This window comes from Triticum urartu, chromosome 4A (assembly GCF_056163025.1).
Source record: "Triticum urartu cultivar PI428250 chromosome 4A, HENAU_Tu73, whole genome shotgun sequence".
Lineage (NCBI taxonomy): Eukaryota > Viridiplantae > Streptophyta > Magnoliopsida > Poales > Poaceae > Triticum > Triticum urartu.
In genome coordinates this window covers 280746619-280759550 of record NC_141876.1, presented here as the reverse complement: position 1 = coordinate 280759550, position 12932 = coordinate 280746619, and the positions used below count along the sequence as shown (strand labels likewise).

General features: G+C 50.4%; 1 pseudogene; it reads left to right on the top strand.

Annotated features, from left to right (window-relative positions):
- Positions 1-335: 335 nt before the first annotated feature.
- Positions 336-2911, top strand: LOC147975600 (uncharacterized; annotated as a pseudogene).
- The last annotated feature ends 10021 nt before the right edge of the window (positions 2912-12932 follow it).

Sequence of the window (12932 nt, the reverse complement as noted above, 5' to 3'; positions counted from 1 at the left end):
CGGGTGGCGTCGCCTGGGCGCGGGGGAGATCGAGTCGGTGCCAAAGACAGACGAGCATGTCTTGCTCGTCACCCACATCGAGCGAGGTTTCTCAATGCCCCACATTCCTTGATTTATTCGGTGCTCAACTCCACCATCTTCCTCCCAATGCAATCATCTACCTTTCAACCTTTATCTCCCTTTGCGAGAACTTCCTAGGTTTCCACCCCCATTGGGGTCTTTTCAAATACATATTCACTTGCCGATCGATGTTGGTTAAGAAAGATTCGTCGAATGGTGAGAAGACACATGCCACCCAGCTGTGTGGGGTCCGCAACAGGAGGTGTTTTCCCAAGATGAACCTTCCCGACTCCGTTAAGGGACACAGGGAACCTGGTTCTACTGGAAAGACGTCCCTAGCGCCAACAGCCAATTAGGCCTCCCACCATACTTGACCGAGAAAGTACAAGCTCCGCCAACTCACGTAGTGGAGAAGGAGGACAAGGTGGGTGTCGACATCCTGTCCAGCGCTTTAATCAGGGTTGTGAATGTTGCGGTGAATGGCATGGACCTACTGGATACTTTCTTTAGTTGGCGCATCCAACCACTACAGGCAAGGGCCCACTCCATGTGGTTGTATGAGGGGCCAGGTGACTCCACTCGGGTGCATCCTGAAGACCTCACTGAGAAGGAGGTGGGCGCCAAGATCAAGGCCATCACCTGCGCCTGCGATAGTCCGCGAGGTACTCGGTTGGTGCCAGCGGATCACAAGGATCTGCTACATGTGTTCATTTTTCAGGACTTCCAGGGTTTGATCTCTAGGATTCCCATGGTGGACCACTTGCCCCAGGACATGATGAGTGACACTAAGCAGTAGTATTCGGAGAGGTCCAATGACGACGAGAGTGACAACGATGATGATGATGATGATGATGAAGAGAGTTCGAAAGAGGGGGAGCAGGCAGAGTCTTCCCCGTCTTATGAGGACCCCAAAGAACCTCGCTCCAAGGCGTTGCATGACCTGAAGGGCAAGGCGGGAGTAATTTAGTAGCCGACTGCCTCTGGTTGGGTGACTCGGAGCTCCAGCGCGCCCGCATCGAAGCTGAGAGTTCGGCAGAGAAGTAGCCCAAGCTGCCCAAGCAAATCTCCTCCAAGCCTCGGATGGCTTCCATGCCGTGGATTCGAGTGGCGGTGCCCATCGCCTCAAAGATAACGTTCTCACCGATTCATTGTCTATTGTTGAATCCATCGCCTCAAAGGTATGTGGTATTGATTGTCTCATATGGTTATCTCTTTTCCAATTGAAATTTGATGACTTCTCTGATTTATACAGCCCCACCCGAGATCATTCAGCTAGATGATGAAGTGAATGTTGACCCGCCAAACCCGGATGTCGTCAAGGAAGGTGTGCTGAATGCTGACACGCCGATGAAGGATGCCTCTCCCCGCCATACGGCCCGTGTTTCTCCATCGAAGGTTGTCACAAGACTGCAAGGCCGAGCCCTCTAGCTCGGGGAGGTTTAGCATCTTCTTCAGCGGTGGTGCCTCCCACGGTGTCTACATAGGTTCCTCCGAGTGGAACATCGGTGATCCCAACCCTGAGACTAAATCTAGCACCCCCATCAGCTCCACCTACCTCTTTCCCCATGTACCATGTCCCAGAGAATCAGGTGGGGGCGAGGAAGGAAGCGCTAATTCAGGTGGGCTTAATGTGTAGCCGACTGTAGGACGCCTATGATGCCAGCGCCGCGTTGGAAACCAATGTTCGAGTAAGTACCATTGTGAGTATTATTTCCAGTCAAAATTTCTTCTTTTCTTGTAGTAGGATTTTAATAGGATTCATGCCAATGGGTTCGCGCAGGGCACGCCCACTGGGTGTGTATGATCTAGCGGGGGCACGCTGAGTGCACCCACTAGGTGTAGTCCCCAAGGCTCCTGTCGACTGAAGTCAGTCGACAGGACGCTTAGAGTGTTCAGTTCTCGTATGTTCACTCATAGTATAGCTGGAGCAGAGCCGAGTGGACATGATCCAGTGGGGGCACGCTGAGTGCACCAATTGGGTGTAGTCCCCAAGGCTACCGTTGACTGTGGTAGTCGGCGATAGTCCTATAGGTGTTTTTTTAGCTTATTGACGAGCCACTTTCTAGTGGGGGCACGTTGAGTGCACCCACTGGGTGTAGTCCCCGAAGCTGCCATCGATCGCTAGTGATCGGTGGTAGTCTTTAGGCGTTCGGGGCGACCTAAGACACTCATTACTGATTTGGGAGTCAACCAAACAGAGTAGGTCGTCAATTTTCTTCATCACCGACTCGGGGATCAACCGAGTGAAGATAGGTCGGAGGGCACTTTAAGATCTGGTATTGATCAAGTTTGTCCCTCTCGGTACCCAGGGTACTTTATGATCTTCCGGTTGACTATTTCTTGTATGTTGCAGAGGACTTTTGAGATGAGATCCCATTATGTCACGATGGAGAAGGTGGTGGCAGATCTTTGGCTCGACTTGGAGGCTAAGCAGGAGAAGAAGGCCATGGGAGGTAAGTTGTTTCCTCTAACTGATATCTGAATGTTGTTCTTCTCTCTTGATCTGAATCCTTTCGCTTTGACAGATGTTCGTAGCGAGAATGCTCAACTCGTAATGAGGATCGGGACATCGATTTCTCTAAAAACCATGAAGCCAGCATTGGAGAACAAGGACAAGGACCTAGAGTTGGCTCAGAAGGAGGCAAGGACCAAGGCCAAACTCGCCGACGAGAAGCTAGCTTCAATCGGCAAGTTGGAGGAGATCAAGAACCTTAAGGCCGCCGCTGAGTCCTTCTCCCAGGAGAAGGTCATCCAAGTGACTGACAAGAAGGACGCCCTAGAGAAGCACATCGAAGAGGTCTGTGAAGAGTTAAGTGAGAAGCTTGCTCGTAAGAGCTTCCTTGGCGAGTGAAATTTGTATATTGCCAAATGTTTATTGATCATCTGCTCAGCGACCGCCCTTTTCGATGTAGAGCATTGATATAACAAGGAACTAGAACTGGAGAGGACATAGAGGGATATGGAGCCTTCCAATTCGCTTGTGGCCGACCATGCCGCTCTTGCCATCCTTCAGCTCGAAGACCACTTGGAGAATGCATTGGGCTATATCACTTCGACGAGAGGTGTTGTGGGCCGGATTGATGCGGAGTTGCAACCAGGCGAAGAGACTCAAAAGGACCTGGAGTCAGTGATGACGAGCTTGAATGGATTTCCAACTCGAGTGAAGGTTTGGAATGAGTCTACCGCTCGGAGTGGACCTGATGTGGTTCTCTCACACGTTCGTGTTCCAAGAACCTCGGAGTGGTGAACAAGAAGATCCTCAAGTTTGAGGATGTGACGCCCCCGATTCAATCGTACACTAATCATGCACGCAAACATGTACGATCAAGATCAGGGACTCACGGGAAGATATTACAACACAACTCTAAAACATAAATAAGTCATACAAGCATCATAATACAAGCCAGCGGCCTCGAGGGCTCGAATACAAGTGCTCGATCATAGACGAGTCAGCGGAAGCAACAATATCTGAGTACAGACATAAGTTAAACAAGGTTGCCTTAAGAAGGCTAGCACAAACTGGGATACAGATCGAAAGAGGCACAGGCCTCCTGCCTGGGATCCTCCTAAACTACTCCTGGTCGTCGTCAGCGGGCAGCACGTAGTAGTAGGCACCTCCGGTGTAGTAGGAGTCGTCGTCGACGGTGGCGTCTGGATCCTGGGCTCCAACATCTGGTTGCGACAACCAGGTAGAAGGGATAGAAGGAAAAGAAGGATAAGCAACCGTGAGTACTCATCCAAAGTACTCGCAAGCAATGAGCTACACTACATATGCATGGGTATATGTGTAAAGGCCATATCGGTGGACTGAACTACAGAATGCCAGAATAAGAGGGGGATAGCTAATCCTGTCGAAGACTACGCTTCTGGCAGCCTCCATCTTGCAGCATGTAGAAGAGAGTAGACTGAAGTCCTCCAAGTAGCATCGCATAGCATAACCCTAACCGATGATCCTCCCCTCGTCGCCCTGTGAGAGAGCGACCACCGGTTGTATCTGGCACTTGGAAGGGTGTGTTTTATTAAGTATCCAGTTCTAGTTGTCATAAGGTCAAGGTACAACTCCAAGTCGTCCTGTTACCAAAGATCACGGCTATTCGAATAGATTAACTTCCCTGCAGGGGTGCACCACATAACCCAATACGCTTGATCCCATTTGGCCGGACACACTTTCCTGGGTCATGCCCGGCCTCGTAAGATCAACACGTCGCAGCCCTACCTAGGCACAACAGAGAGGTCAGCACGCCGGTCTAAATCCGATGGCGCAGGGGTCTGGGCCCATCGCCCTTTGCACACCTACACGTTGCGAACGCGGCCGGAAGCAGAACTAGCCCCCTTAATACAAGAGCAGGCTTACGGTCCAATCCGGCGCGTGCCACTCAGTCGCTGACGTCACGAAGGCTTCGGCTGATACCACGACGTCGAGTGCCCATAACTGTCCCCACGTAGATGGTTAGTGCGTATAGGCCAGTGGCCAGACTCAGATAAAATACCAAGATCTCATTAAGCGTGTTATTTTGAAATAACCGCGAACGCCGACCAGGGCCAGGCCCACCTCTCTCCTAGGTGGTCTCAACCTGCCTTGTCGCTTCGCCACAAAGATCCACACAGAGGGCCGTTGGGACAAAGGTCCTTTCAGCCCCCAATCCGTGAATCACTCGCGGGTGCTCCACAAGCCGACCCGTTTTTAGTCACCACATGTATCATGTATAAAGTATATAGTATATACCCGTGATCACCTCCCGAGTGATCACGGCCTGATAATATCGCATAGCAGACGGACAAGAATGTATGGCCACTGATGATAAAGTAGCATCCTATACTAAGCATTAGGATTGCAGGTAAAGGTAACAACAGTAGTAGCAAGGACAGGCTATGCATCAGAATAGGATTAATGGAAAGCAGTAGCATGCTACACTACTCTAATGCAAGCAGTAGAGAGAAGAGTAGGCGATATCTGGTGATCAAAGGGGGGGCTTGCCTGGTTGCTCTGGCAAGAGAGAGGGGTCGTCAACACCGTAGTCGTACTGTGTAGCAGCGGCGTCGGTCTCGGTGTCTAGCGAGAGAAGAGGGGGAAGAAACAATAAATATAATGCAAACAAAAGCATGACGATGCATGACATGACAAAGTGTGGTGCTAGGTGTGCCCTTACGCGGTACGAGGTGGTATCGGTGAAGGGGGAAAACATCCGGGAAAGTATTCCCGGTGTTCCACGTTTTCGGACAGATGAACCGGAGGGGGAAAGTTGCGTGTTTGCTATTCTAGGGATGCGTGGCGGACAAACGGGCTACGTATCCGGATTCGTCTCGTCGTGTTGAGCAACTTTCGTGTACAAAGTTTTTCCATCCGAGCTACGGTTTATTTTATATTGATTTTAAAAGATTTAAATCATTTTTAGGATTTATCTAATTAATTTAATTTAACATTATCCAGAAAAGTGCACGCCGACGTCAGCATGACGTCAGCAGTCAACAGAGGTGTTGATTGGTCAACCTGACGTGTGGGTCCCACCTGTCAGTGACACATTTAATTATCCAGTTTTAATTAACCTAAACATGATTAATTAGGGGTTGGCCCACTATCATTGTCAATTTAATTAACTAACAGTAGTTAGCTTAATTAGTTATTTGGTTAATCTAATTATGATTAATTAGTTTAATTACTCAAGATTAATTAAGTTAATTAATTATTTATTTATTATTATTATTTATTTTTATATAAATTATATTTTTTTTTGTTTTCGTTCTCAGGGGCGTGGGCCCCGTTTGTCATTGGCCCAGAGGGGGCATAGCGGGTCGGGCACAGGCAGGTTACAGGGACCGTAGCGGGTGCGGGCGCTGCCCGGGCATAGCGTCCCCCGAACGCCCGGGCGTGGCGGGGAGAGGCTGGCGAGGCGTCGGTGACCACCGCGCTGACCAGGCGGAGGAGGGTGCGGGGAGGCTCGCCGGGAGCAGCAGGTAGCGCAGGCATCGGCGAGCGAGGCGTGCGGCGGCCGCGGCACGAAGCAGCAGCAGGCGAGCGCATGGCGCCGGGCAGGACAAAAGCGCAGGGGGCGGCACGCGCAGGTGAGACGAGGCGCTGTCGGAGGGCGGGGGCAGTGGCGCGGGTCGCGAGCGGGGCGAGGCTTGCAGGGGCGAGCGCGGTTAGCGTGGCGCGGTCGCGTACGACGACGGCCGAGCGCAGGTGGGAGGAGGGGCGTGCAGCAGTGCAGCGGCGAGCAGGGGGTCGCGGGACGCGCGGGCGGCGGTTGCGGGGCATCGAGGAGCGGGCGTGCGCGGCTACAGGCGCGGTGAGCACGCCGACAGAGGCGGCGTCGGTCGTGGGGTGCCGTTGTGAGCAAGGAAGGAGGAGGAGATGCCGGGCCTCACTTGGGGTGTAGGGGAACGGCAGCATGCTCGAGGAGGAGGACGAGGAGGCGACGACGACGGTAGGCGGCTCTAGCGAAGCAATGGCGGGACGAGGCGGCGACGGTGTGCGGCGGCGGCATCGGGGGCGTCAGGGGCGCGGCCTAGATCCAGTCGGGGAGGTGGAGGAGACGAGGAAGAAGCGGTCTGGTGGGGTGGACAAGGACGGGGAGGTCGAGGTGGAGGGCAGCGATGGCGGCTTCGGTGTCGTGGTCCAGGGCGGTGGCCTCAGGGTTGATCCTCCCGATCCAATCGGGGGGGGGGGGGGGCAGAGGAGGGGCGCGTGAGGATCGTAGGGGGAGTGGGTGGAGTGGTTGACCCGATCTAGGTCACGGGAGGGAGTGGGCGTTAAGGAGTGCGGGGATGGGCCGGCCTGGTGGGTCGTGGCCCAGTTGGGCCGCTGGCCTGCTGGGCTGGAGCCCCGGGGGGGTTTCTTTTCCATTTTTTTTTCTCTTTTGTATTTCCTTTTTACTGTTTTATTTCACTTTCTATTTACTATAGTTTTTTTTAAATACTAAATTAGTTCCTAAAATAGTGTTACTACTTATTCTAGTGTCACAATAACTTGGGCTCCCAAATAAATTAGTGTAACATTTTATATATTATAAAAGGCATTTAATTGTTGGTTTTACCTCCTGTTTTGCTCATTTTAGAGTATTCACACATTTTATAAAAGTGTGGTTTCTCCTCCATTATTACTTAGGATTTATTTGTCACATTGAGAACATTTTAGTTTTGACTTTCGAGAACTGTGATTGTTTGACTTGATTTTGAATTTGAACTTTGAATCGGTTTTTGAACTAACCCGAGATTATCTACAGTGACAGAGGTGAAATGACATCATTAACAGGGGATTACTGTAGCCTAATTATCCGGGCGTCACAGAGGATTTCATGGAGAACTTCACTGAAGCCTCCACTCGCATCGCTGACGGTATCGACCTAGAGACCTTCGTAGATCCAGCCAGCCCCCCCTAAAGCTTAAAAACACTTGACTTAATTACCAAGGAATGACTGGTGATTGATGTAATGAAATACTTTGCAGAGCGTTTAGGCTCGTTTTGCCTTGGAGACATTCAGAGAGATCGGAACTTTAATTCGAAACCCTTTGAGCTTATATTTGCTTCATGTTTTTTTGGTCTTGGGCGAAAGCTGGTTTGCAACTAAGCCCTGAGTGTGGAGCGGATCCTCACTCGGATTATTTTTAAATTAGGCGAAAGATGGTTTGCGGCTGAGCCCCCGAGTGTGGAGCGAATCCTCACTCGGATTATTTTTGAACTCATGCGGAAGGTGGTTTGCAGCTAAGCCCCCGAGTGTGGAGCGGATCCTCACTCGTGTTATTTTGAACTTAGGCGAAAGCTTGTTAGCGGCTATGCCCTGAGTGTGGAGCGAATCCTCAATCAGGTTATTTTTAACTTAGGCGAAAGCTGGTTTGCGGCTAAGCCCCCGAGTTGATAGAGGCGAGGGTGTCCCGATGTTTCGATGAGATATCTATCGTTTTCTGTGGGAGTCGACCTTGATGATCTGACTACAAACGTGCGAGACGCCGCGCCTTAGCAATCGCTAAACCAACTTTCGAGGGGTTATTGACCATGCTGGAGCACGATCAACCTGACCACGAGGGTCTATTTCATGCAAACAAATGAAGAACAAGCAAGAAACTAAGATTGCAATCTAGATATTGCGAATATAAGATGAAAGCTTTATTGATCAAGGTGGGGTTTTGTGACGCCTTGGTCTAGTTGTTCAACACAAAGGAAGTACGCGAAGCTGCAGCTATGGCAAACTTTTAATCTAAACAAAACCCAAAGTCTAAACGATTCCCTAAGGGCTGTATATATGGAGGAAGAGGGGGAATTTCATGGCCCTTGGAGGAGGGGTCCGAAACCAACCCTAACACTTGTTGCCCCACACATACAGACTCTATAAATAGCCTATACTTAAGTATTTAGAAATTGCATGGGCTTGGCCCAATAATAAGGTGACGCAGCACCTAGAATAGCCTCTAGACGAAACTTATGAAGTGGCATCTTGTATATTTCGTCCAAGGCTTCATGCACTCCTTATGGTGGCTTCAAAGTCCTGAAATCATCACTTGTAACTCCGTTGTTGTTCCCCTTGCGCATGCCATCATCTCCATCCTTGAACTTGCTCCAAGGTTCATCTTTCTTTTCCAAGCTAGGCCCTTCATTTGTAAGCAAAACAAATGTATCCCATTTAGGCAGCATCATATTCTCATGAACATTAGAATCGTTACCAAGAAACGAAAGTACATGGTAATTAAATTGGCGTGCGCGAGCTCTAGTAATTGGTCCAGTATGTATAGCAGCAGGGGTTGTGGGTGTAACAATGGTATTGATGTCCTCATCAGCCTCCCCTTCTTGAAATGAAGTCATCCTCGATGGAAGCTCATCTTCCTCACCCAAATAAGGCTTCAAATCTGCAATGTTAAAAGTGGGTCTAACCCCAAAATCTGCAGGCAGCTCAAGTTTATATGCATTATCATTTATTTTCTCTAACACCTTAAACGGACCATCAGCACATGGCATTAGCTTTGATTTGCGCAAATTAGGAAATCTATCCTTGCACATATGTAACCAGACAAGATTGCTAGGAGCAAACACAACATGTTTTCTACCTTTATCTCCAACAAGTTTATATTAAGCATTCATACGCTCAATATTTTCCTTTAGTTAACTTGTGCATTTTTAATATTAATTCAACACATTGTTTAGCATAAAAATTAGCCATCTCCGAAGATGGAAGAGGCAATAAATCAGTAGGTGCCCGAGGTAGGAAACCATACACAATTTGAAAAGGGCACATCTTAGTAGTAAAATGCAGCGAACGATTATAAGCAAATTCAATATGAGGCAGCACTACAGGAATCATGCACTTTGCTGTCCGCAATGGCGGACGGCAAAGGCACACCTGGCGGACGGCAAAGGCCTTTGCCGTCCGTTAGCAGACAGCAACAGCTCCGGCTAAATAGGCTACGGCAAAGGGTTCTTTGTTGTCTTCTTATGGACGTCAAAGATGAAATGGTCTTTGCCGTCCGTCGGTGGACGGCAAAGGTCCTGGATGGCACACGTGGTAGCCTATGGCCATTAGGGAGCTAACGGTGCGCTTTGCCATCCGCTAGCGGGCGGCAAAGACCAGTGCACCTTTGCCGTAAGCCAGCGGACGGCAAAGTAACCAAATAGGCCAGCCCCCAGGTTGCACAGGTAGCTGCCACGTGGAAGCTTTGTCGTCTGCTGGCTTATGGCAAAGCTCTTTGTCGTCTTCCAGCGGACAACAATGATCCTGTATAAGCCCTATTTTTTCTTAAATTCATTCAATTTCAACAGACAAGTTTCAACACACATATTTCACAGCAAACTTAACCAACACACAAGTTTCATCATATATACATACATAACCAACACATAGTTCCATCCATACATAGTACAATAGTTTCACATTGTTCATCCAACACCTATCCATCCATCCATATAACAAGTTCCATCCATGTAAGTTCATCGATACAAAATAAAAGCAGAAAGGGAAAATAAGCACAACATCCATGCAAGCTTCCATGAATTAAATGAAATCTGCAAAATGGGAAAAAAGAAAGTTAAAAGAGGAAGAAGACTAGAAGAAGAAGAAGAAAAGTAGTAGAAGAAGTAAGCATACTTAGGTAAAATGGAGCTAACCTAGCTAATTATGCCATTTCTGATATAAGGCAGCTAAGTATAGATCTTTATTGAGCTAACCTAGGTAACTAAGCATATTAGAGCTAACTTAGGTCATTTTGGAGGAGAAGAAGAAGAAGAGGAGGAAGAAGAAGAAGACTAGAAGAAGAATAAGATAACAAGAAGAAGAAGAAGACTAGAAGAAGAAGAAGAAGAAGTTTTTTACCCTTTTCCTTCTCATTCTTCTTATTTTATTCTTTCTTTTTCTTCTGTTTCTTCTTCTATTATTTCTTTTTCTCCTCTTCCTTGTTTTTCTTCTTCTTATTCCTTATCTGTGTCATTTTAGAGCTTACATAGGTAATTATGCCATTTTTAGCTAACTAAGCTTATTATGTCAATTTGGAGGAAAATAAGGTAAGTATAGGTAATTTTTGTGCAAACATAAGTAGTTACCCCATTTTTGAGCTAACGTAGGTAAAATGGATCATTTTGGAGCTAACCTAGCTAATATGGCTTATATTGGAGCTAACCTAGGTAGACTTGGTCATTTTGGAGCTAACCTAGGTAAAATGGATCATATTGGAGCTAACCTAGGTTAAATGGGTCATTTTGGAGCTAACTTAACTAGTTATGCCATTTTTTCACAAGTAAGCCAAGTGTGCCAGGTTACGGGTTCCGGCAAACCCTTGAGGTTCGAACACTGGGGTGCGCATGAAGATCTCTCTCCCCCGCGAGCCCACTCTCACAATGATCTCAAAGCCTAACTCGCCGAACCCGAAGAACGAGGGTCACTAGGATTTATACTGGTTCGGGCCACCGTTGTGGTGTAATACACTACTCCAGTGTGGTGTGGTGGATTGCCTTGTAGGCTGAGGATGAACATGTACAAGGGAAGAAAAACCTCCTGAGGAGAGGTGTTCTTGAGCTCGATGATCTTTTGTGTGTGTGGGTGGTCTGAAAGATCTTCATCTCTTTCACCCCCTTCTCTATGGTGGTGGCTAGTCCTATTTATAGAGGCCCTGGTCCTCTTCCCAAATATTAGGTGGGAAGGGATCCCACAGCGGCCAGTTTGAAGGGGGACAACTAGTACAAGTTATCCTGACAAAAGGTGGTCTTCACCTGTGAAAGGCTCTAGTGGTGACGCCGCCGTGGGCTCCATGGTGACCTCTGTCCTGTTGATTCCTGCTCGACTTGGTCTCGTTGCACCATATGGAAACCTTTGCCTTACACCTCGGGACTCCTTGCCTATGCTTGCCTCTTTAGCACCAAAGAGGAAACTGGAACTCTGCGCCCGCTGGCTCCCGCCAGGCCTTGGTCGTCATGGCTCACGTCACGTGAACCTCATGAGGTGCCCCCTTGCATGGATATCTCCGCTCCTTGGGAGCCAACCTATGGAGGCCGCACCGGAGGAGGTCTTGGTGTCGTCCGCCTCGCGAGGGTCTTGAGTGGTTGCTGGTGAACATGGGCCGTACCAAGCCGCGGGTGGAGCCACGCCCTGGGTTGCAGGCAGGCAAGTCTGGGTACCCCCGTTCCCAGGACGCTGACAGTAGCCCCCGGGCCCAAGGCTCGCTCGTACTTGGCTTCGCGGCGAAGCCAAGGGTCAAGTGTGGAGCGCCGCGGGCCGCAATAGCCTGCGGCCTTGATTGACGTGTGGCGATTGACCGGTCGTGGGAGACTCCGCTTCCCCGTGCTGCCTCGGCAACTGCCCAACTTGACGAGACCCTGTTGCATGCAGAAGAAAGTCATCATTACCTTAGATCATGGAGGCCGGTGGTTGGCCTCCCTCTGGCAATAAATGAGGAGAGGGGCAGAGCCCCCGTCGCTCATCTCTTCCTCCATTCTGCCCGCTTCTTCTTCTTCCTTCTGCAACACACATGGCACCGATATGGAGGTTCTCTACCGCTGAGAAGGGGAAAACCCCCCGCGAAGAGCTAGGGCTACTCCCACTGAAGAAGAGGCCGGTCTGCTCCTGCGACATGGTCGTGAGACCGGAGGCGACAAGGCCCTGGCACGAGCGGCCTCCCCCGGGCTACCCGCTGCCCTTGTATGCTCAGGCGGATGGCTCCGGAGGAGGAGGCAGGGGCCAATGCCCCTCGTGCCATGGCCGCAGTGGCCGTGCAGTGGTGGCGCGTGCCGCCACCCCACGAACCCACGCTGAGGGCTCCTCGCGAGAACTCATGGTATGGGCGGCCATGCCACCGCGCACGTGGATCCAGTTTCCGGCGTTCTTCGCCGAAGAGATACCGCCGAGGGGGCCACTAGAGTTCTGGCTGCAGCACACCGGCTGCGACATCCCGGCGACGGGAGCGGAGGTCGAGGTAGTCTCCCTAGGCAAGATCTTCATGACCCGCGGATGGGGTGAGGTCGCTTGCGTCTGCCGCGTGGAGGAGGCGCTCGCCATCCATTTCGAGTACGATGGTGCCTCCATGCTATTCTTCAAGGTCTTCGATGAGGAAGGCAATTGCCTGGAATGCTGACCTGCAGGGGGCCATCGGGATGGTGCAGCGGCAGGTGCTCCGCCCGCCCTTGGACCTGCCGACGGCTCCTCCAGCATCAGCGGAGGCTCCTGGGAGTCCAGCAAGTCTCCTGAGCTTGACGAGACTCTGGAGACGAGCAATGACAGCTACATGCCCCCGAGCTCTCGTCACGCCCGGAGCGCAGTGGCGCTGTCCGCTCGTCGCCGTTGTCGATCTGGATGAGGTTGGCGCCGGCCTCCCCTGGTCCACTGTTGATGATGGCTGCAGCGACGGCGCCTGTAGATGTGATCTATTGTAGCCTTCTCCTTTGGTTCCCTAAGAGA